We start from the raw sequence: 24,401 nt of genomic DNA on the forward strand, positions 1-24,401 counted from the left end.
AAAACTGAAATAAATTGAGGTTAAGTGATTTAAGTTACAGTGCTATATATGGTTGCGTATAGAGTTATATTACATACATATAATATCTCATAATATACACATGTTATACATATCATATATGCATACCTACACATATCGCCTCTAAACTTCCCTATTTCTGTTGAGGGTACCACCATCCTTCCAGTCACACAGTTTTGTGACTTCAGAGTCAGCCTTAATTCCTCATTTTTCCTCATCCACCATATCCAATCACAGTTTCTAAATCTTGTCAATTCTATCTCCACAACAATTGTTACATCTGTCTCCTCTCCACTCAGTCACAGTCTTAGTTCAGACTCTCATCACCTCTCACCTGGACTATTTCTACAGCCTCTTGATTGGACTCCTGGTTTCCAGTTTTATCTTCTCACTAATTCATCCTTCACTGCTCTTAAAAATAATCTTCCCAGTGGGTATAACTATATCATTCCACTGCTCAAGAGCACTGACTGTAGAATAAAATACAAACTTCTCAGTATGGCATTTAAAGCTCTTCACAGTCTGGCTCCAATCCACATCTGTAGACTTATTCTCCTTCACACGCTATACATCCGTGGATAGAACTGGCCAGCTTGCTTTCCCATGAATCCAACATTCCCTCTCCCATCTCTAGTCCTTTGCCCAGGCTATCTTTTGGGCTTAGAATGTACTTTCTCCCTACCTCTTCCTCTTAGGATCCCTACCTTTCTTTAAGGTTCAATTGAGGCAATGTCTCTCCTTGGTCATTAATGTTCTCTATCCTCCTTCAACTGTCATGTATATTCTTTTCTCTTTTACCTGGTGTAAACCACCCAGTAGAATGTAAACTTCTTGAGGGCCAGGAATGTTTTTCATTTTGTCTTTGTATCCCCAGTGCTTAGCAGAGTACTTTACCCATTTTTTTTTACTGGACATGTGATTTCAGTGGCGAAGGGAACTCCCAGTGAACTAACTCCCTCTACCAATGCAGGTTAGCAACTGCACTGAAATTCAGTCTGAAGTTTCTTCGGCCACTCAGTGGTTACAGTGACTTGCCTAGGATCACAGTCACTATATGTCAGACATCGGACTTTAATCTAGATCTTCCTGACTCTAAGACCAGGACTTAATCCACTATACACACTGCCTCTCATATTTACAACACGGCAGCTAGGTGGCACAGCAGGTAGATATTAGACCCGGAGTCAAGAAGATCTACATTCAAATCCAGCCTCAGCGCTTTCCTGACTGTGCGACCTTGGCAAGTCACTTAATCTCATTTTCCTCAGCTTTGAAATGGGGATAATCATAGCACTTCCCAGGGGCGTTGGGAGGATCAAATATTTGCAAAGTGCTTAGCACAGGTGCCTGGCACACAGTAGGTACTACACAAATGCTAGCACTTATCCTTATTATTATTTACGCATATAAAGGGCTTACTAAATGTTTGCTAGCTTGGATAGGTATATGTGGATGTGCCTTGTCCCCTTCTAAGCTCTAAAATTCATAAGGTCCTGGGCTGAGTCTGATTTTACTTTGTTATCGCCCCCTCCCCCTTCCCAACCCCTCACCTAACACAGCACTCTTTATATGTAGGTGTTTAAATATTGTCTCAATGTTTGTTTAAAAAAAAACCATGCCAGAACAGTGTGCAGGTTTCAGAGACAGAGAGCTAGTCATTTAAAAAAATTTTTTTTATTTAAAATTTTGAGTTCCGAATTCTTTCCTTCCTTCCCCTTCTCCCTTCCTGAGACAATAAGCAATCAGATAGCATGCTTCAATCTGTATTCAATCACTATCAGTTCTTTCTCAGGAGGCAGATAGTATGCTTCATCATTACTCCTTTGGGATTGTCTTGGATCATTGTATTGCTGAGAACAGTTAAGTCATTCACAGTACTTCATCTAACAATACTGCTGTTGTGTGCAACATTCTCCCCGTTCTGCTCATTTTACTTTGCATCAGTTCATGGAAGTCTTTCCAGGTTTTTCTGAAATCCTCCTGCTCGTCATTTCTCATGGCACAGTAATATTCCATTACAATCACATGCCACAGCTTGTTTGGCCATTCCCCAATTAATGGGCATCCCTTTGATTTACAATCCTTAGCCACCACGAAAAGAGCAGCTGGTAATTTTCGAGCATAATGGTAACATAGGTAAAAATCAGATGCGTTATTTGCAGTGTAATGGAAACAATACCAAACTTACGAAGGAGTCAGGAAACCAGGGTTCTAGTACAGTTTCTACCACTTACTTGCTAGCTGACCTTGGCCAAAATAAGAGGAAAGACAAACCCTTTTGTGTCTATTTTCTTATTTGTAAAGTCAAGAAGACTCATCTTCCTGAGTTCAAGTCTAACCTTGGATACTTACTAGTTATGTGATGCTGGGCAAGTCCCTTAACCCTGTTTGCCTCAATTTCCCATCTGTAAAATGAGCTGGAGAAGGAAATGGCAAACCACCCCAGTATCTCACCAAGAAAATCCCAAATGGGGTCACAAAAAGTCAGACACAAGTGAAATGACTGAACATGCCCATATCACAGGTTAGTACTGAGGATCCCACATTACAATGCATCCAAATTTCTTTGCAACTGTAAAGTGCTATACACAGATGATTCATCATAGGGAATTGGAATGCTAACTTAGGCAATCAAAAGGTAACTGGAATAACAGGCAAGTTCAGCCTTGGAGTATAAAATAAAGCAGGGCAAAAACTAATAGAGTTTTGTCAAAATAATTCACTGGTCATAGCAAACACTTTTTCAACAGTCCAAAAGTGACTCTATACATGGACATCACCAGATAGTTAATATAGAAATAAAATCGATTATATACCTTGCAACCAAAAGTGGAGAAGCTCTATATAGTCAGTTAGAATAAGACCTGCAGCTGACTGTGGCTCAGGTTCTTATTATTTCTTATTGCTAAATCTAGACTTGAAGAAACTAGGGGAAACCATCAGACCATATAGAGATGACCTAAATAACGTCCCTTATGAACATGAAGCGGAGGTGATGAATAGATTTAAGTGATTAGATCTAGTAGACAGAATGCCTGAAGATCTATAGCCAGAGGTTCATAATATTGTGTGGGAGGCAGCAATAAAAAACATCCTAGAAAAAGAAGAGCAAGAAAGCAAAATGACTTTCTGATGAGGCTTTACAAATACCTAGGAAAGAAGGAAAGGGAAAGAGAAAAGAGAAAGGGGGAAATATACCCAATTGAATGAAGAATTCCAGAGAATAGCAAGGAGAGAAAAGGTTTTCTTAAATGAGCAATGCAAAGAAATAGAAGAAAATGACAGAATAGGAAAGACAAGAGATCTCTTCAGGAAAATCAGAGATATCAAGGGGATATTTCATGTAAAAATAGGCATGATAAAAGACAAAATTGGTAGGGACTTAATAGAAGTAAAAGAGATTAAGAAGAAGTGGCAAGAGTATACAGAACTATACAAGAAACATGTTAACCAATGGTGTGGTTACTGACCTGGAGCCATATATCCTGGAGAGTGAAGTCAAGTGGGTGTTAGGAAGTATTGCTAACAATAAGTCTAGTGAAGGTGACAGAATTCCAGTGAAACAATTTAAAATCCTAAAATAGGATGCTGTAAAAGTGCTGCACTCAATATGCCAGCAAATTTGTAAAACTTAATAGTGGCCATTGGATTGGAAAAAATCAGTTTGTGTCCCAATCCTAAAGAAGGGCAATGCCAAGGAATGTTCAAGCTGCCAAACAATTGTGCTCATTTTACATACCAACAAGGTTATGCTTCAGATTCTGTAAGCTAGGCTTCAGCAATATATGAAATGAGAATTACCAGAAGCGCAGGCTGGTTTTCAAAGGGGCAGAGGAACGAGAGACCAAATTGTCAACATTTGCTGAATTATAAAGAAAGCAAGGTAGTTCCAGAAAAACATTTACTTTTGCTTCATTACTACAATAAAGCCTTTGACTGTGCAGATCACAACAATTTTTGGCAAGCCACCAAAGAGATGGGAGTACCAGATCATTTTACTTGTCTCTTGAGGAACTTGTATATGGGTCAAGAACCAACAGTTAGGACTGAATATGGAACAACTGATTGGTTCAAGATTGGGGAAGGAGTATGACAAAGCCGTATATGGTCATTTTATTTATTTAACTTATATGCAGAATACATCATGCAAAATGCCAAGCAGGATAATCAAAAGCCAGAAGAAATATGGGAGAAATATCAACAATCTCAGATATGCGGATGATACCACTCTGATGGCAGAGAGTGAAGAATTAAGGAGTCTCTTGATGAGGGTGAAAGAAAAGAGTGTAAAAGTTGGCTTGATGCTTAACACTAAAAAAAAACCTAAGATCATGGCATCTGATCCTGGCAAACGGAGGGAGAAGAAATGAAAGTAGTGTCAGATTTTATATTCTTGGGCTTAAAAATCACTGCAGACGGTGACTGCAGCCACAAAATTAAAAGACACTTGCTCCTTGGAAAGAAAGTTATGGCAAACCTGGACAATATATTAAAAAGCAGAGACATCATCTTGCCAACAGAGGTCCGTATAATCAAAGCTTTGGTCTTTTCAGTACTAACGTATGGCTGTGAGAATTGGACTATAAGGAAAGCTAAATGTTGTGGAATCAACGCTTTTGAACAGAGGTGCTGGAGAAGACTTTTGAGAGTTCCTTGGACAGCAAGGAGATCAAATCATTACTTAAAGAAATTAACTCTGACTATTTATTGGAAGGACAAAACTGAAGCTGAAGCTAAAATAATTTGGCCACATAATGAGAAGGCAGGACTCTTTGGAAAAGACTTTGCTGCTGGGACAGAATGAAGGAGAAATGAGAAGGGAACAGCAGAGGATGAGATGGATAGATAGTGTCATAGAAATAACGGGAATGAGCTTGGACAGACTTCAGGAGATATGGAGGACAGAAGGGCCTGGCATACTATGGTCCATAGTGTTATAAAGAGTCAAACACGACAGAATGACTAAACAACAACAACACATAGTTAAATAATTATTATCGATATTCATTCAGTTCCACTTCATTTCATTACGTGCCTATTCTTTTCCTTTCTCAGCAAAAGTCCTTGAAAAAGCTGTTTACTCTCCTGTGTCCACTTCTCTTCTTACTCTCTTCCTAACCATCAGCCACTTGGTTTTTGACCTCATCGCTCAACCGAAACTGCCCTCTCCAAAGCTACCGGTCTTGGAGACGTGCCTAGGTCACTGCCATGTTAAATGACTTGCCCCAAGGGCACAGAACCAGGATGAGATAGGGGTCTTTCTGCCTTGGAGACCAGCTCTCTATCTGCTGTACCAGGGTTTTTAACTCTGTTTTGTTTCATAGACCCCTCTGGCAGTCTGGTGAAATCCATGGATCTCTTCTCAGAATAATGTTTTTTAAAGGCCCCAAATAAATATAGAGAATTACAAAGGAAATCAACTGTATTGAAATGCAGTTTTGAAAATATTAATAACAATAGGTAGCATTTATATAATGCCTTAAGATTTGCAAAATACTTTACAAATGTTAACTCATTTTTATAGTCACAACAACCATGGGAGGTAGGTGCTATTATTATCCCCATTTTACAGAAGACGAACTGAGGCAGATTGTAGTCAAATGACTTGCCCAAGGTCACATAGCTAGGAAGTATATGAGTCTGGTTTTGAACGCAGGTCTTCCTAACTCTAGGTTCAGTGCTCTAAGCATTGTATCATCTAGCCATCTGCTATTTAAACAAACAAAAATTCATGGATTATAAGTTAAGAACCCTTCCTTGTACTACATTTATAAATGTGTGCATGCGTGTGTGTGTGCACACGCATGTGCGTGCATGTATGTATGTATGTATGTATTGCTGTGGAGATTGACAAAATTTTTAAAAGAGGCATCAATAAGACAATACTAATTGCATACAAGAAAATAAAAGAAGTATACAAGGCAAAACAAATATGGCAGTTTTGTTACTATCTTGTTAAATTTAACATCATGTGTATTTCTTTTTTAACACTATGTTACAGAAGTTTACACGGTTATACAACCATGCTTTTCATTCTTTGTATCTTGAAATTTTTGTTTTTATTAGTAATTTTTACATTCATAATAAAACAGAAAATTTTAAATAAAGAAAAAATGTGTTTCCCTTATTATCTGTCTCCCTGCTCATAGTAACCGTGGCCTTATGATGTTAGCCAGCTACTTAAAAGTGCTGTCTCTACATTCAGACTATAAGTTTGAGACCACAATCTATGTCTTTGTATTTCTTTCTATCTCCTAGGCATTGAAGGTGTACAATAAATGCCAGAGGAGGAGGAGGAGGAGGAGGAGGAGGATGATGTGATGATGATGATGATGGTGATGATAATGATGATGATCGTAAAATTTGCATAGCACTTACTATGTGTCAGGCACTGCACTGAATACTTTGAATACTTTACAATTATTATCTCATTTAATCCTCATAAAATAACCCTGGGATGTGAGTGTTATTATTTCCCTCATTTTAAAGATGGGAAAACTGAATCAAACAGACGCTAAGTGACTTGTCCAGAGTCACACAGCTAGTAAATGACAGAGGTTGGATTCGACTCAAGTCTTCCTGACTCTAGGCCCTGCCCCCTACTGTACCACCTAAGAGGAAGATAATAATCCAATCTACCTTACTATAGGGCTGCTTCCCTCACAACAACCCTATGATGTAGGCATTACAAATACGATTATATGCATTTTATAGATGAGCAAACTGAGTCTCGTAGAGGTGATGTGGCCAGGTCACAGCCAGGAAGTAACATCCAGGTCTTCTGATTCTAAGTCTAGGGCCCATTGCTCTCCATCACATTGATCATGAGGAGGAAGTTTTAGTTGCTTTTCTATTTTAAAATTTGGATCCTTAGCTTTGACTCAGTGCATGCCATGGTGCTACTATGTGCACTCACCCCCCCGTGGATCAGTGGAGGGCAGCCAACGGTTGAAGAGCTGTTAGAGATTGCACAAGCTAGCATCACCGTCAGTCTTGTTAACATTAACTCACCTCTGGCACCAAATGAACAACAGTTATCAGAGCTGCTTTTCTAATGAATCCAATTTTGACCTTCTCATTAGTTCAATTTTCCATGTCCCTTACTCAGACCAAGACTTGGGCCTGCTATGTATTCAGCAAAAGTATCCTGGCAGCCCCTCTAAGCTCATAGGGATGGGAGAGGAAAGAAACAGATACACATGAATTTTTAGACAATGGTAAAAAAAAAATAGAACAACCTAGTCAATAATAGTAATTATAACAACAATAATAATAATATCTAGCTAATAGCACTTTAAGATTTGCAAAGTGCTTTATATATGTTATATCATTTGGTCTTCACAACCACACTGGGAGGAAGGTACTATTATTATCATCCCCATTTTACAGATGAGGAAACTGAGGCTAAGAGAGATTAAGTGATTTGCCCAGAGCCACACAGCTAGTAAGTTTCTAAGTTGGGATCTGAACTCAGGTCTTCTTGATTAGAAGTTTATCACTTTATCTACTGTACCACCTAGCTATTTTTTTTAAGCAATGTATTTTATTCATATTATATGGATGATTTCTAGATACAACTTCTTAATCACAACATTGGTTTTTCTCCTGATGAGTACTCAGTATTCTAGCTCTTTGCATCAATAAAATACCAAGAGGCACTCTTTAGTAGAATTAATGCAATGTCAAGGATATGTGTAGGTCATGCTGAAGGGTTTTCCCTTTGAGAAGATGAAACACTTCCCTTTTGAGCACCAAACAGGAAGAACTGTTGATTCAGTGGACCTAAAAGGGGAGTGACTTTGTCCCTTTGTTTTCTCTTCCTTCAATACAGTGTGTGGCCTCCTTTTCCTCACTCCAGCAGAAGTAGTGAAGTGCTGGCCTCTATCAGCTAAAGCACAGATGTTGCCTCCACGTGAGCCTGAGCCTGGGCCTTGAGACCTTGACTGAATCTTCTGTTTTGTTTGCTGAGTTGTTCTTGTTCATCCTTTGCTTCTGAAGAGGACCAGTGACATCACAGGTGATGTCTCAACTCCTGAATGAACTGAAGTAAGGCAGAACTGTGCAGAGTCATCAGCTTCACTCTCTCTTCCAGAGCTGTTGAAGTCTTGTGGCAAGACAAAAGTGAAGATGACTGGTGAAGGCCCAGGATGCAGTGGATGACCTTGGTGTCTTTGATGTCTGACCAAGCTTTAAGCACTCCACAATGCCTGCTTCAGCTGTCTTCCTAGCAATCTGAACAAATTGTTCTCACCCACCCATTCTACTTGGGCAAGTCTTCACCTGTTTGGGGGTAGATATCCCCCAATTTAACAACGGGTTTGAGGCCTGTTGGTTACCCTCAACTTGGTTTAGCCCATCTGTCAAGACAGTTTTACTGTCTTACAGTTTGCTACACTTCTTGGAGTCACAGGTAAGAGTTGAGTGACAGGTAGACACCAATGGTAGATGAGCCTGGCACACAGTAAGTGCTTACTACCTTCCCTTCCCTGCTCTGATCATCACCTTTTTCTCCTCATCTATACACATATATGAAGAATATGCACTTTTTTTTTTTTTTACCGATGAGGTCCATGATTAAAAAAAAAAAAGCAGTTTAGCCAAACTAACCAATTCCATATACTAACAGTATATGTTTGTGTCTTTAGAACTGCATTCTTAGCCTCCAGTACTTCTTTGGCTGGCCTTTGGATCTGACCTATCATTTATCTCTGGACCTTCTGAAATTTACTCTTCCTGCATCTTAGGTAGACATTAGAAGTGCTCAGCTTCTGTATTTCAACCTCTATAATGAAGTCACCATTTACTCCCAACGTTCCTATTATTTTTATTTCAGAAACCAATTCCTTGTTGGCTCCTGTCAGAGCCAAGTCTTTGCTGCTTCCTCCAGCTTTCAAAAGATGGAATTATCATTAATACAAGTCACATATTTATCAACAGGGCAAGGATTGAACTGGAACCACATATGGCAGAACAGAGGGGTGATGATAAAAAAAGGAAGAAAGTTCCTGATACATACAGTGGAAATACAGTTCCCAAAAGCCCCTGGGAAAGGATAGAGCCAAGACAATAGTAACCAGCAGCCTCCAAGAAGGAACTGACTACACTTCCTAACAGCACTCGGGATAAATGAAGACAGAGACGTTCCAGGACTACAGCTCCCAGAAGACCCTGAGACAAGGACAGAGGCTAAGTAGTGCTGATAGCACCCCTAAGAGCAGAAATGGAGGATTGCAGTTCTGGGAAGTGAGGAGAATTATCCTGCTGCTACTCCACATAGTAATTAGGGCAGTCATAGAGGTAGGAATATAATCTCCAACATCCTTTGGGCAAGGATAAAGCAAAGACTTCCCACAGACTTGAATAAAGCCAGGATTCCAGTGCCAAGCAGTTTTAGGGGTGAAGAAGACGGAGAGCAATCTATGACTATGACTCCTACCCACAGGGATAGGACCAAAATTAGAGCTCCCAGCAGCATCTTTTGAAGAGAAAGAAAGAAATTGGTTTGGGGAAAGGGGGAAGAGGGGAGAGAGGGGAAGAGGAAGAAAAAGAAGGGGAAAGAGAAAAGGGGGAGGAGAGAGTGGGGAGGGAGGGAGGGAGAGACAGACAGACAGACAGACACGGAGACAGAGACAGCCAAGATATAGTAACTTGCCCAACAGGGAGAAAACCAGAGCCAGATCTTCTAACCCCAGAGCAGCTATAAAGCTAGGACTACAATATCCAGCAACCCTAGGGATAAAGATAAGGCCAGGACTACAGCTCCCAACTGCCCCCAAGGTAGGAAGAGAGCCAAGACTCTAGACCCTAGAATTTCCTGAGCAATGGAAGAACCACTAACTACAGGCAGAGGTGCAGTCAGGGATACAGTGCCCAGAACCTCATGGCACAAGGATACAGGGGCAGGGGGGGAAAAAACCTCCCAGCAAATGTGTGCATGAGTACAGCAAAACCCACAGTTTCCAGAGATACCCACTGAGCAAAAACACAGCCAGGACTGCAGCTCCCATCAGCTTATGGGAGATACAGCCTGACTATAATTCCCAGGATCCCTCAGGGTCTGGTTAACTCTAAGACTAAAGTTCCCAGCAGCACCAGGGGTAGGACTACAGCCACAACTACAGGTCTCAGCAGCCCCCAAGACTAGAATATACCCAAGGATAAGGCTCTATGTGAGCAAACATACAGCCTGGACAACAGCTCCCATCAGCCCAAGGGGATAGAGTTATGACTACAGCTCCCAGTATCCCTCACCAGAGGGTTGATTCCAAGCCTTGTGCTCCCAGAAGCTCCCGGTATAGGAATATAACCACAACTACAAGTTCCAGCTACCCCCGGGACAATAATATAGACCGCACTAGCCAGAGAACAGGATAGAGCTAGGATTCAGCAGCAGAGGTCAGCAGCAACCCAACCCCAGAGAAGAAGGAAGGAAGGAAGGGAAAGAATCAGGACTACATCTTCCAGTAAGCCCTGGCATGGGGACAGAGCCTGGATACAGTCAGCCCCCAGGGCAGAAGGTAGAGTAAGCCAGGATATCCACTACCATCACAGCCTGGAGGAGGAGAGGATGGACAACCAGAATTATAAGACCTAGGATCCCACAGAGCAGTAACAGCTTCTCAGTAGTACCTGAACTAAAAAGGATGGAGAGGGAAAACGAGGATCATCGAATCACAGATTCAGAGTTATAGAGGCCATTAGTCCAACCCCTCCATTTTACAGGTGAGGAAACTGAAGCACATAGGGGTTAAGTGACTTGCCCCCTGAAATACCCAAGGTCACACAACTAGTAACTGTATGGCCCCAGCTCTAATTCTGGGCCCAGTGTCCTATCGCCTTTCAGTACTGCCTTGGCAAAGGCCTATGACGTTGCCTGGCCAACATATGTCATCAAGCCAGGAAGAGAGAAGTGTGCATGAGTTTCAATAAACTCTTGTATTTCCTCATCTGTAAAGTGAGGGGATTGGTTTAGGTGCTTTCTAAGGTTCTTTCCATCTCAAGACCTAGTCTCCTGTGCTCCTGCAAATAATTGTCTTTGTCAGTTACCAAGCCTGCTGCACCCCAAAGCTATTGGGAGTTTTCTCAAAATCTAAGCACCCAAAGAGCTCATCTTTACAAAATGGTGAGAATTTTGCTCAAGTAGAGCTTAATGAGGGGGCAGCTAGGTGGAGCAGTGGATAGAGCCCTGGCCTTGGAGTCAGGAGGACCTGAGTTCAAATTCGGCTTCAGACACTTGACACTTACTAGCTGTGTGACCCTGGGCAAGTCATTTAACCCCATGACCTCACCAAAACAAAAGAAAGAAAGAAAGAAAGAAAGAAAGAAAGAAAGAAAAGAAAGAAAGAAAGAAAAAGAGTAGCCTTCAATCTGCTCATAGAGGAGGTGAAAAGTCAGTGGATCCTATCGCTTCATTGCTTCTCCAGCAGAGAAAAGAGACAGTCCAGTGAGAGAACAGAGCAAAAAAGCTTCTTCTGTCCTGGCTTCCAGGTAGAAATAAAAGAGAGGGTGAAATCAAGGGAATGCTGCTTTTGTGCAACAGCTGGGAGGAAAGAGTAATCACTATGGGTTCGATTATCATTTACTTTGCAGATGATTTTCGATCTCTGTATTACATCTCCATCCTGCTAACCTGAGTGACTAGAGATGCTGTGTGTATGCGTGTATATATACATCTATATATAATATATAAAAATATAAAAAATAAATATACAATGTATAATATAATATATATTATATACACACCCATATATGTGTGTATGTGTGTGTGTGTGTGTGTGTGTGTGTGTGTGTGTGTGTATCCCTAATCTTTCCCCAGAGCTCTAGATGATTTCCATATACAGACATCTAGCCCCAGTCTCTTATCACGGTGGCTGGCACATATGAAGAGCTTAATAAAAGCTTATTGACTGGTTGCTGACTGATGATTAACTCTGCTTTGGACAAGCCATTGGCTATAAACAGGTCAAGAGTGAGAATATGCCTGTCTGACCACAAGTTTGTTACCCCCATTGGGAAACAGTAGAGTAAAATGAGCAGAACCAAGAAAACAATTTATACAATAACAATTACTATAAAGAAAAACAACTTTGAAAGGTTTTAGAACTGCAATTCATTGAATGATACACCATTATTCCAGAGAACTGAAGATGAAGCATGCTACCCACTTCCTGACAGAGATGTGATAGATTCAAAATACAGAATGAGACATACATTTTTAGACACAGCCAAAGAAGGGATTTGCTTTGCTTGACTATATTTATTGGTTATAATTCACTTTTATTTATTTTTTTATTTCAATTGTGGAGTGAAAGTGGAGGGAAAATAATTATTTATTTAAATTTATTGATTTTACATTATAAATAAATAATTTTGACAAAGAAAGCATCTTAAGTTGCATGTCCTTGACTGCTGTCCAACATTCTGGGGGCTGATGCATTGAGCTAGTACCACTCACAGCAGCCGTCCCTCAACTACCCTCCTAATTCCCACTGCTATTTAATAGGTTTCCACTGCCCAAGTCAGGCTGAATTCCTCATCATCTTCTGTATTTCTCATTCTTAATCCTGCCTCCATTCCCACTTTTGATCATCTTTTTGTTCTACCTCAAATGCCTTCTCTGTTCCTTATATCCCATCCCTCTTTCAAGGTCAAGCTCAAGTCTTTTCTTCTGCATAAAACCTTCGATGACCACTCTAACCCACTCTTCTGTTTAACAGTGCAGATCACAACCTCTCCTTGTCTTCTTGTCTAGGTGACTCTTGTCCGTGTATGTATCCCTATGAATTCTTGACACAAGTTCTACCCACCATCCTGGGGACCTTCATCTAGCTCTCTTGATATCACACGGAAACCATGCAAGCCATGTACTATCCATTTGCCTTCCCTTCCACTTACTACATGACCTCCTTTTCCAGGCAGATGTCTGAGGTCACGCTTCATGTCGCTTCTCCTGTGTAGTTCTTCATTGGTGAAGTATACAGTCTAACTTGTCCACTATTTATTATCTTCCATGCATTTTGAATGGTTCATAGCTTCTCTTCTTTAGGGATTGTGATATCCTGTAACTCACAGCCATGCAATATCACCAAAAAAAAAAAATGCTGTTAAACACACTGGCCAACCTTCCAGCCACACTGACCTCCTTGTTCTTCCCCAAACTCGGCATTCTGCCTTCTCCCTCTGAACCTTTGCACAGGCTCCCCTGTAGAAGTACCTGGAATGTACTCCTCTCTTTACCGTCGCTTCTTAGAATCTTCAGCTTCCTTTAAAACTCAACTCAGCTGCCATCTCCCATGGGAAGACTTTCATGAGTTCTCAGCTCCCAGTTATTAGTATGGTGTCCTTTCTTAAATTGCATTGTCTTTACCTATTTCATTGTTGTATACTCCACCCCAGTCAAATGTGAAGAAGAGATTATTTTCTGTTTTGCCTTTATATCCCAAGTACTTAGCATAGAACCTTAAACATGTTGTTGTTATTGTTGTTTGGTGATGTCCAACTCTTTGTGACCCCGTAGAGTATACTGTTCATGACGTTTTCTTGGCAAAGATACTGGAGTCGTTTGCCATTTCCTTCTCCAGTGGATTAAAGCAAACAGAGGTTAAATGACTTGCCCAGGGTCATACAGCTAGTGTCTGAGCCAGGATTTGAACTCGGGTCTTCCTGACTCTAGGTCCAGAGCTCTATTCATTAAACCAATGAATACTTATTAAATCTAACTGACTAATCTTCCACCATCCTCCTCTGTAAGAATTTAACAAAAGTGGACATTTATATGTTTAGGTTCATAAAGTGCTTCACATATATGATCTCATTTGATCTTCACCATAATTCTGTGATTTAGGTGTAATTTCTTTTCCCGTTCTTTCAGATGAGGAAACTAAGTCTCAGAGAAATTACAAGAATTGCCCAGTGTTTGGGGCAGGTCATATAGGAAAGTGCCCAGGTAGTTTAGGTTTGATGTTGGGATGAAATGAGGCACTTCTGGGTCATTCACCAGTTAACAAAAAGAGGTTTATTTAGTCACAGCATAAAAAAAGTCATTCAAGAAGGATACAGTCAGGGCATCGAGGTGGCACAGTGGATAGAGCACTGGCCCTGGAGGTAAGAGGACCTGAGTTCAAATCCAGCCTCAGACACATAACACTTACTAGCAGTGTGACTCTGGGCAAGTCACTTAACCTCAACTGCTTCAAAAAAAAAAAAGGATACAGTAGAATGTAGCTCAGGTAGCCACAGGTCCTCATTACCTTCTATGGAAATATATCTGGTCAACGAGGCAGGGTGTGGTAACTCCCGCAACCTTAAGACTACCACGAAGTAGGAAGTCCCCCACCCCATCTGGTGCACCTCTTTATGCCCTCAGGTGACCATGAAGCTACCTCAATGTGTCAGGAGGCACAGTTCCAGGGACAATCAAGTCTTGGGGACAGCTCTGTCCCTTTTTAGGAAAAAGCTATCCTGACTGATGTTGCAAGGGGAGGGGAGAACCCTGGTAGATACTGACTCCAAGTCAAGCACTGGGTTTTGATATACTCTAAAAAAAACCCAAAGAAAACAACAACAACAAAAACCCAATGATTTGTAGTACCCTCTGTCCCCCTTTCCACCACTTGGTCACCAACACCGCAGAAGTGGAAGGTGATTCAACAGGACTGAGCTACTTTTGCATTTTTCTTTGTTTTGTGAGGTTCTACAGCTAAAGATGTCATCACCACATGGGCAGTCTACTAGTGATATACCTCTCCATCTCCACAGTTCATTAAGCTGGCGCTCAGCAAATAGATGTATTTCTATTGTCAGTACTATATTTGAAGCCTTTTCAGCTCAAGACAACATGCAATCTGGGAGTATGTTCATTAAGAACTCAGGATCACTTGCATGAGGCATTTTAGCAGGAGTTTGTAAAATTATAAAGTACTATATATGTAACCCCTACAGCAAAGCCCATCGGTATAGCACTCTCTCCTTTTTGGTGGAGATGAATGCCCTGCCCTGAGTGAAGGACCTTGAAGGCATAACACCTTTGCTGACCTCTCTAACCCTCCAAGTTGTTGAGAGGTGGAAGAGCTTCACTTCAGTCCCTTTTGGGACTCTGGGGTGAGTCCTCTTCGGAGCCTCAGGAAGTTTTAAGCTGAGTTGCTTCTGGCTTCCAGCTTTGAGAGAGAAGCTGGAATAGGCCAACCTTATGTGAAGCTGCTGAAGGAAAAGACTCTGGGAAGACATGAGAGGAGCTGGCAGTCTCCATCATGTCCCTCTTCCCAGCTTGCTACACTAGAGACTGCAGGGAGTCTGTCCTTGGGTAAGATCTAGGACTTTCTCTCAGTTGAACTGAGTTTTCTTGCTCCTAATGGGAGAGCTCCGTTTTTTGCATCCTCTAGTATATATTCTCCTATGTATACCTTCTCTGATTTCTGTTTTGCTGTGATTTGGATAAATGTTCTTGTTTTTGCTATTTTATATTTGTGCTCATTATGGAACTGGTATTTGGCAGAAAAAGGATAAAGCTAGAGATTGGGATCCTCCTACCCCCCACCCAGATAACAAAGCAATCAGAAGCTAGAATGAACCTGATAGTGCTTCCTAGACTAATAATATTTAAGGGAACCGATAGATATATTTCTATCCCCTCTTTCTGAAGCAAACACAGTAGCTTCTAGTTTCAATGTCCTACTTCTCCTCCTGCAGGAATCAGAGTCTCCCTTGGAGAAGGGTGAGTGGAGAAGAGGATAGTGATATCTATCTCCCTTCGAGCCACAAAATGACAGCTCCTCACCACATGTCAGGTCTCTTTAGATGTGGGGTCCTCACTTTGTTATGCATAAACATATGACAAGATTTCAAAGAGAGCAATAATAATAATAGTTTGCATTTATAGAATGCTCTAAGTTTTGCAAAGCATTTTACTAATATTATTCCATTCTCACAACTCTGGGAGGTAAAGGTGCTATTATTATCCCATTTTACAAATGAGGAAACTGAGGCAGACAGAGGTTAAGTGATTTGCCCAGGGTCACACAGCTTGTAAGTTTCTGAGGCAGGATTTGAAGTGAAGTCTTCTGAACGTGAGGTTCAACACTCTATTAACTATGTCAACTAGCTGTCTAATAGAGAGGTTTAATTGTGTTGAAGACGACCTTAGATTTCAGAATAAGTATTGGTCCTTATTTAGTAAGTTTCAGGGAGTCACTGAAGATTCTTTGGCGCACATAAATGAAGTAGAATATATACTTTGATACTTGGTGCCTTCAATATAAAAGTGGGAACAAGGAAGGATGGTGGAATATACATTGGAAAATAAGAGTTGAGATGAAGAAATATAAAGACCTAAAACATTTACTGAGAATTCCTGGAGTACAGTAATTGCAGTACTGGTTTATGAATCAGCTTGAGACGCCCAACTCCATAAGCCACTATTTATTGTGGTAAATAGATAGTGCTTATCATGAGCTCCTGTCCTCCACCCCCATCCTCCAACAGATAAAGTAGTGATGTGTTCATTTTTGCATTTCTGCTTGTTTATTTTTCCCAGCAATCATATTCCTCATCTCTTGCCTCTCCATTTTTTCAGGTATTTAAACAGCGGTAAAGCACCAAGGCCAAGGTCACAGGCTCAGCCAAACTACTCTACTCTGTGAAAACTAATCTCACCAAAAAAAACCCAAATGTACACACAAACTGAGGGCAGTACGTTTTCATCTAGAACCTGAGTGCTATACAAAAAACCAAACTCATCTTATTTGGAGAAGCAAAAAGAGATTTGAGCATCTCAGCACTTGAGACAGAGGTCCTGACAGCCACGTCACATTCCTCGTGGTATGACTGAAGGGCTTTTCCATGCCCCTGCTAGTTGGGAATATCAGTCCAGTAACACACGGTTGTTTGTACTCCTGACCTATGGTGAAAGCTACTCGTGGCCGATGGAGTTGCAGACTGATATTTGTTCCCGTGTATCTTTACAAAAAAACTTTATTTCACTCCACAACCATAAATCTCACTTGCCCAGTCATTTCTTGAACCCAGCGACTCAAAAAGCCAAGAGAAGATCTGGAAAACACTGAGTTAAGCAAAATCAGGCTCAGGGAAACCAAACAAAAAGAGCAGCATCAATTTGGAAAAATTAGCAAAAGTATAAGTTCCCTCAAGCAAATGGTGACTTTGGAAGCTGTATTTATGGTTCTGTGTTAACTCTTATATGAGAATAGTATGTCATAACATGCGTCTGTGCTTTTTAAAATGTTTTACCCACTTTTTGGCTGTACAAATTAATTTTTAATGACTAAAAATCCATTTTCTCTCCCTCTCACTCACGTTGAAAAACAATAAAGAAACAAAACCTTTCAGACAAATATATAAAAAATCAAATACCCACATTCGTCATGTCTGTAAAGGGTCTAAGTCTGCAACCTGAGTCCATCGCCTTTCTCTCAGGAGGCTTTTACCCAGTGTTTTAAGAGTTAATCTGTTTAAGAGTTTACTATTCCTTTCTTTAGCAAGCTGCGAAATGCAAATTATCTTGCTTCTAAATCTGTGCACCTGTAGTTGAGGTGGAAGGAGGAAGGAATTGATAGATCAGTAAGAAGAAATTCCAGGTGGGAAAACTCAAAAGCAATCTTGCAGAAATTAGGTTTAGACCAGCATCTCACATGGCAAGCTCCAAACAGATATGTAACCTAAATACAAAGGAATAGAATAAAAGGGGAAGGAGATAACTTTAATAATTATGGAAAGTGGAAGAATTCCAAATGAAGAAGAGAGGAGATCTTGGAAGACAAAAAGGTTGATTTTAATTACATAAAATTGTTTTTTAACATTTATTTTTTTAAAATTTTGAGTTACAAATTTTCTCTCTCCCTACAGCTCCTTCTCCATCCATTGAGAAGGTAATATGATATCTATTATACATAGTTACATAAAACTTAAAAGATTTTTTACAAACAAAATCAAAGCAGAATCAGAAGGGAAATAGTTTACTAGAAGGAAAAGCTTTACAACAAATTTGTCTGGTAAAAGTCTGATACATAGGATAGTGAATCAATATATAAAAAAGAACACAAGCCATTCCCCAATAAATTGTCAAAGGATATGAATAAGCAAATCTCAAAAGAAGAAATGAAAACTATCAGCAACCATATGAAAAATTATCCAAGTCACTAAAAATAAGGGAAATGAAAGTGAAAACAATTCTGAGGTTCCACTTCATATCTATCGATTTGTCAAAGATGATGAAAAAATTTTTTAAAAAATTACAGTTGTAGGGAAGTGCTGTGAGAGGACAAGCACACTAATGTTCTGTGGGTAGAACTGTGAACTAATTCAACCAATCTGAAAAGCTCTTTGGAATTACATCCAAACAGTCACTAAACTATGTATACCCTTTGACTCAGCAGCAATCGTACTAACCCAGAAAGATCAATGAAAGAGGGAAAGGACTCATGTATACAAAAATACTTACAGCAGCACTTTTTGTTGTAACAAAGAACTAGAAACAAAGTGGGTACACATCATTTGGATAAATCGCTGAACAAACTGTGGTTTGTTAATATAATGGAATATTATTGAACCATGAGAAATGACGAATGGAATAAATTCGGAGAAAACTAGAAAGTCTTGTTTGAACTGAGGCACCATGAGGTGAATAGAATCAGGAGAACAAATTTTATACAATGAACGGAACTTTATCAAGGAAAACAATTACAAATAATGTAAGAATTATGATCCATACAATGACCTGTCGGAGTTCCAGAAGACTGATGTTGAGGATAAATTGTCTTTCCCACCTCTTGGGAGAGAGGTGATGGACTAACTAGAGGTTCAGACTGAGGCATACATTTTTATAGACAAAACCAATAGATGGCTTTGTTTTGCCTTACTATATACTCATTGCAAGGAAGACTTTTTCCCCCTAGGGGCAAAGTTATTTGGGAATGAATAGGTTAAGCAAGTAAAGTAGGTAAAGGAAGATTTTTAAAAGGAAGAAAAGGATGAAAAGAAATAAATGAATCATTTTTAAAAATACACAGAGGAGAACAGAGACATTCCAAAGAAGTCAGTGATAAGGATGATGTTGGAACTACCATAAGTTTGAAATATACTGTCTAAGAAAGAAGCTTTAAGTAGTAGAGATTAATGGTTTCACAAATGACTCCTCTTTTTTCTTTTTATACATGAAAATATTATTTTTATTAAGTTCATAATGAAAAAAAATTAGAAAACCAAACATGTTAAAAAAGAAACTTTATATAAGTTTGACATCAGCAGTTCCTTGAATTTGCCACAGTTAGCTTATCATTGGATTGTAGAAAGGAAGAGATCACCTCACAGATCAGTTAATGTAGTCACAGAATTTGAACACGGATAATTGAATTATTAATGCATTAACAAAGTGATCCATTCAGCTAGATAGTACAGTGGATAGAACACTGGGCCCGGAGTCAGAAAGAACTAAGTTCAAATCTGTCCTCAGACACTTAATAGCCATGAGGTATTGGACATGTCACTTACCTGCTTCCTGCCTCAGTTTCCTCAGCTGTAAAATGGGGATGGTTAATTGTACCATAATAGTACTATCCAGTGTTGTTGTGAGGATAAAATGAGATAATATTTGAAAGTGTCTGGCATATTATAGGTGTTTAATAAATGCTTATCTGAAGGGGGAGGGACACTTCTCAGTCTCACTCTTTCTAAGCATCAAGAATGTCATAAGGGGCAGCTAGGTGGCACAGTGGATAGGGCTCTGGATTTGGAGTCAGGAGGACCTGAGTCCAAATCCAGCTTCAGACACTTGATACTTACTAGCTGTGTGACCCTGGGCAAGTCACTTAACCCCGACTGCCTCACAAAAAAAAGAGAGAGAGAATATCATAAAATTTCCTACTTTTTCTGAATAAGTAGGAGTTTCATTGCACTGAACAAAGTCTGATCCAATAGGACCTTTAGAAAAGATTCTTTATTGTTCTGTCCTATCAGTTTCTTCATCTCTTAAGTGAAGAGATTATACTCATTCTCTAAGGTTCCTTCAAGTTCTAAATCTATGGTTCCATGCTTTTCCATGAGGTGTTTGTACAGTCTCCAAATCTGCCCCCAAGATCTTGTCTCTCATATGTAGGTCTTCTTCCTCCCATGGACTTTAGCACTATTCATAGGAAGTCTTCAGTATTATTTGTATTTTCTGCTTGTGATTGTTAAAGCTATATCTTTATGTAAAATAGTAAGAGTGAATGATTCCTCATTTTGTTAAACAACTAATCAACAAACATTTATCCTATTCATTAGGCACCGTGCTAGATGCTGGATGTACAAAGACATAAGTAAAACAGTTCCTGATCTCAAGGAGTTTCCATTCTAACAGTGATTGGCCAGGTTTATTATCTCCAACTCAAAATTTCCACAAAATGATCAAGATAAATGTTAATTCTGTATGCCCACCAATTTTCACTCCTGTTTAAAAAAAAAAAAGACCTTTGAGGATGTAAGTTCAGTACAATCTGCCAAGATATATTAATGCCAAAGCAAAGCAAAACAAAACCAAAAACCTCAAGTTCATAAGATTCTTTGAGTATTTGCAAAAGCATTACACATCCATGCATTTCCATGAACAAAACAGTGTAGACATGGTAGCCCAGTGGCAGTCTTAACTACATTTGACCAACCTTTCTGTCTCTATCAGTGCAGAGATGATGCATTTACTTGTGTGAACTGGGAAAGAAGCATGAATGCTAAATTTGAAATGTGCTACTAGAATTGAGGAAGTGTTAACAATTTCTGTGAAGGTATAATCTTGAAGCAAGAAAGCTAGCAGTCCTGAGATGTGTAACTTTGTCTACATCCTTCTCTCCTTATGCTTCCAGTGTCCATTTAGATGAAACAACCAGTCCTGAGATTTGTCCCTATTACTTGTGTATCTGTCCTTCATTCTTGAAGAGGACCATGACATCAGAAAGATGATGAAATGGCCTGCAATTGACTTTGATTTGAGTGAGGGAGGGCTGTGCAAGATTACCAGCTTCACTTTCTCCTCCGAAGCCATCAAGGTCCATTGATCAGGTATCAATCAGGATGACTGGAGATGGCCCAGGATGCAGTGGGAGAACTTGGCCATTTTAACCTAAGGTCTTTTCAGGTTCTCACTTTGAGTGAGACAATGCCCATTCAGTGAATAGACCTCTTTAAGAAGTGAGTCAAGGGATGGCCCCTATAATAAAAAAAAAAAATCAAACTGGGAGGAGAAGACCCTCAGGGCTGCTGGCCCAAAGAGAAACAGTTACTATTTACATTCACTCTGAGCCAGGAGGGCCCCCAAAATAACCATTAAGTGATGCTTGGGCAGGGACCTGTTGTTGTCCAATCTATGAGTTCCTGAGTGAACTGGGTTTAAGGCTTGGTGTTTGAGAGAGAAATCACTACTCACAACCTGTGAATGGTCCAAGCTGTCGGAATGGGGACCCAGCTGGCCAGTTCCAGTTGGGTAACTCAGGTCATACTCTTCTCTCCTCTCCTCTCTTTTCCTATTACCTGAGGGTGTTCTGCCCAAAGGAACATAAATTTTGATGGCCAAAAGCTACCTACTTAACTTGGGGTTTACTGGCTAGATTTATCTCCCTATGAGTAGTGGATTAGGGAATTAAGAATTTGGGCTTTGTTTTATCCCATAACAAGTCATCCTCACAGTGTTTTGTCTGCTCTTCTCTCTGAAGCTTATTTTTTAAAACATATGGGATAGTTACAGGAATCTGGGCCTTGACCTAAAATACAGTATGAGTTTCCTAATTTTCTTCCAGTCCTCAACTGGCATTTGTAGTTTGCTCCTCACTTTCGGCATTATCTCCAAAGATTTGTGAATCCTCAACACAATGTCCCTTTTCTCTTCTTTCTGAACTCTGGTAAGAGTCCCCTTTGGTTTCAGCTAGATTTTGAGAGTGGAAAGATGTCTAAATAGCACAGCTAAAGACAAGAAGTATAAATTGTAGCACATCCAATCTTTAAGTTATGAGTTTTGACCTGGAGAAAAACATTTCTAGCCATGTACCAATAAAAAATCAAAATCCTGAAACATTAGTACTAATGCTCTTTGAGGAAAGATTGGGTTGAATGCAGGTCTAGTTTTGAATAAGTAGATACCTGAAGAGCAGAACAAAATCAGAAAAAATAGAAGAGGGGGCACAGACAAGATGGCAGAGTAAAAGCAGTGACTTACTTGAGCTTTCCCCCAAACTCCTCCAAATACCTGTAAAAAATGGTTCGAAACAAATTCTAGAGCAGCAGAACCCACAAAAAGAGAGTGAAACAAGTTTCCAGTCTAAGACAACCTGGATTGTTGATTGGAAAGCTTCTATTGCTCCGGGCTGGGAAAGGACCACAGTTTAACTTGGACGTGCAGGCAAAGACCAGGCCTCAATGAATCTGGAGCAGTCCTCAGGGAACTGAACCAAGGGCAGTTATGGCGGTTTCCAGACTTCTCAACCCACAAACATGCAAGACAACTTAGAAGGTCAGTAGGAAAGGTCTGTTGGACTTCAGTGAGAGAGGAGCTCGAGTCCGGCCTCAGTCCTGGTGCAGTGCCAGGGCGGTGGCTGCTTCCAGAGCTTCAGGCCCACAGACTGAGGGGGAATTGAGTGGCTGATCAATGGGGGATTGCAGAGATCTCTTTGCTGGTGTTGAGGCAGGATTCTCTTGCTTTGCTTGTGCTTGGATCTGGATTGCAGTTCTGGGTGGTGGTTCTGGGGCAAGGAGGAGCACTGGAGTGGCGGAGCTTGTGGTGGTGGTGGTGAGGAGAAAATCCTCCTCACAGTTCCAAGGCAGAAAAGAGTGCTTGCAGTCACTCATAGACCAGAGCACAGACCAGGAAAGGAGCAAACACTTCTCCTTAGATCATACCACCTTGGAAGAACTGAAAATTTATAGGTCCCTAGAAGCATCTCTGAAAACAGATGCACAAAACCCCCAAAGCTTGGGACAGTACATTCTCCACACTGGAAGCAGACTCTTACCTTAACAGAGTTTAAAACTCAAGTAATTGGCTGGGATCATAAGCAAACTGTGCAAAAAAAAAGTCAGACCATAGAATCTTACTTTGGTGACAAAGAAGATCAAAACATACAACCAGAAGAAAACAAAGTCAAAGCTCTTACATCCAAAGCCTCCAAGAAATATATGAATCAGTCCCAGGCCTTGGAAGAGCTCAAAAAGGATTTTGAGAAGCAAATAAGAGAAGTAGAGGGAAAACTAGGAAGAGAAATGAGAGTAATTCAAGAAAATCATGAAAAACAAGTCAGCAGCTTGCTAAAGGTGACCCAAAAATATACTGAAGAAAATAATACCTTAAAAAATAGCCTAACCCAAATGGCAAAAGAGGTCCAAAAAGCCAATGAGGGGAAAAATGCCTTCAAAAGAAGAATTGGCCAAATAGAAAAGGAAGGCCAAAAGCTCACTGAAGAAAATACTTCCTTAAAAATCAGAATGGAGCAAATGGAAGGTAATGACTTCATGAGAAATCAAGACGTTGTAAAACAAAACCAAAAGAATGAAAAAATTGAAGACAATGTAAACTATCTCATTGGGAAAACAACTGACCTGGAAAATAGATCCAGGAGAGAGAATTTAAAAATTATTGGACTATCTGAAAGCCATGATCAAAAAAAGAGCCTAGACATCATCTTTCAAGAAATTATCAAGGAAAACTGCCCTGATATGTTAGAACCAGAGGGCAAAACAGAAATTGAAAGAATCTACCAATCTCCTCCTGAAAGAGATCCCCAAAAGAAAACCCCTAGGAATATTGTAGCCAAATTCCAGAGTTCCCAGGTCAAGGAGAAAATATTGCAAGCAGCCAGAAAGAAACAATTCAAGTATTGTGGAAACACAACCAGGATAACACAAGATTTAGCGGCTTCTACATTAAGGAACCAGAGGACTTAGAATATGATATTCCGGAGGTGAAAAGAGACAGGATTATAACCAAGAATCACCTACCCAGCAAAACTGAGTATAAGTCTTTAGGGGGAAAATTGGATATTCAGTGAAATAGAGAACTTTCAAACATTCTTGATGAAAAGGCCAGAGCTGAATAGAAAATTTGACTTTTAAATACAAGACTCAAGAGAAGCACAAAGAGGTAAACAGGAAAGAGAAATCATAAGGTACTTATTAAGATTGAACTGTTAGCATTCCTGCATGGAAAGATGATATTTGTAACTCATGAGACCTGTGTCAATATTAGGGTAGTTGGAGGGAAAATATAGACATAGATATAGAGATAGAGATAGAGATAGAGATAGAGATAGAGATAGAGATAGAGATATAGAGATAGAGATAGAGAGAGAGGGCACAGGATAAGTTGAAGAAAATATCTAAAAAATAAAATTAAGGGGTGAGAGAGGAGGAGG

This window comes from Phascolarctos cinereus, unplaced genomic scaffold (assembly GCF_003287225.1).
Source record: "Phascolarctos cinereus isolate Bilbo 61053 unplaced genomic scaffold, phaCin_HiC Scaffold_3;HRSCAF=262, whole genome shotgun sequence".
Lineage (NCBI taxonomy): Eukaryota > Metazoa > Chordata > Mammalia > Diprotodontia > Phascolarctidae > Phascolarctos > Phascolarctos cinereus.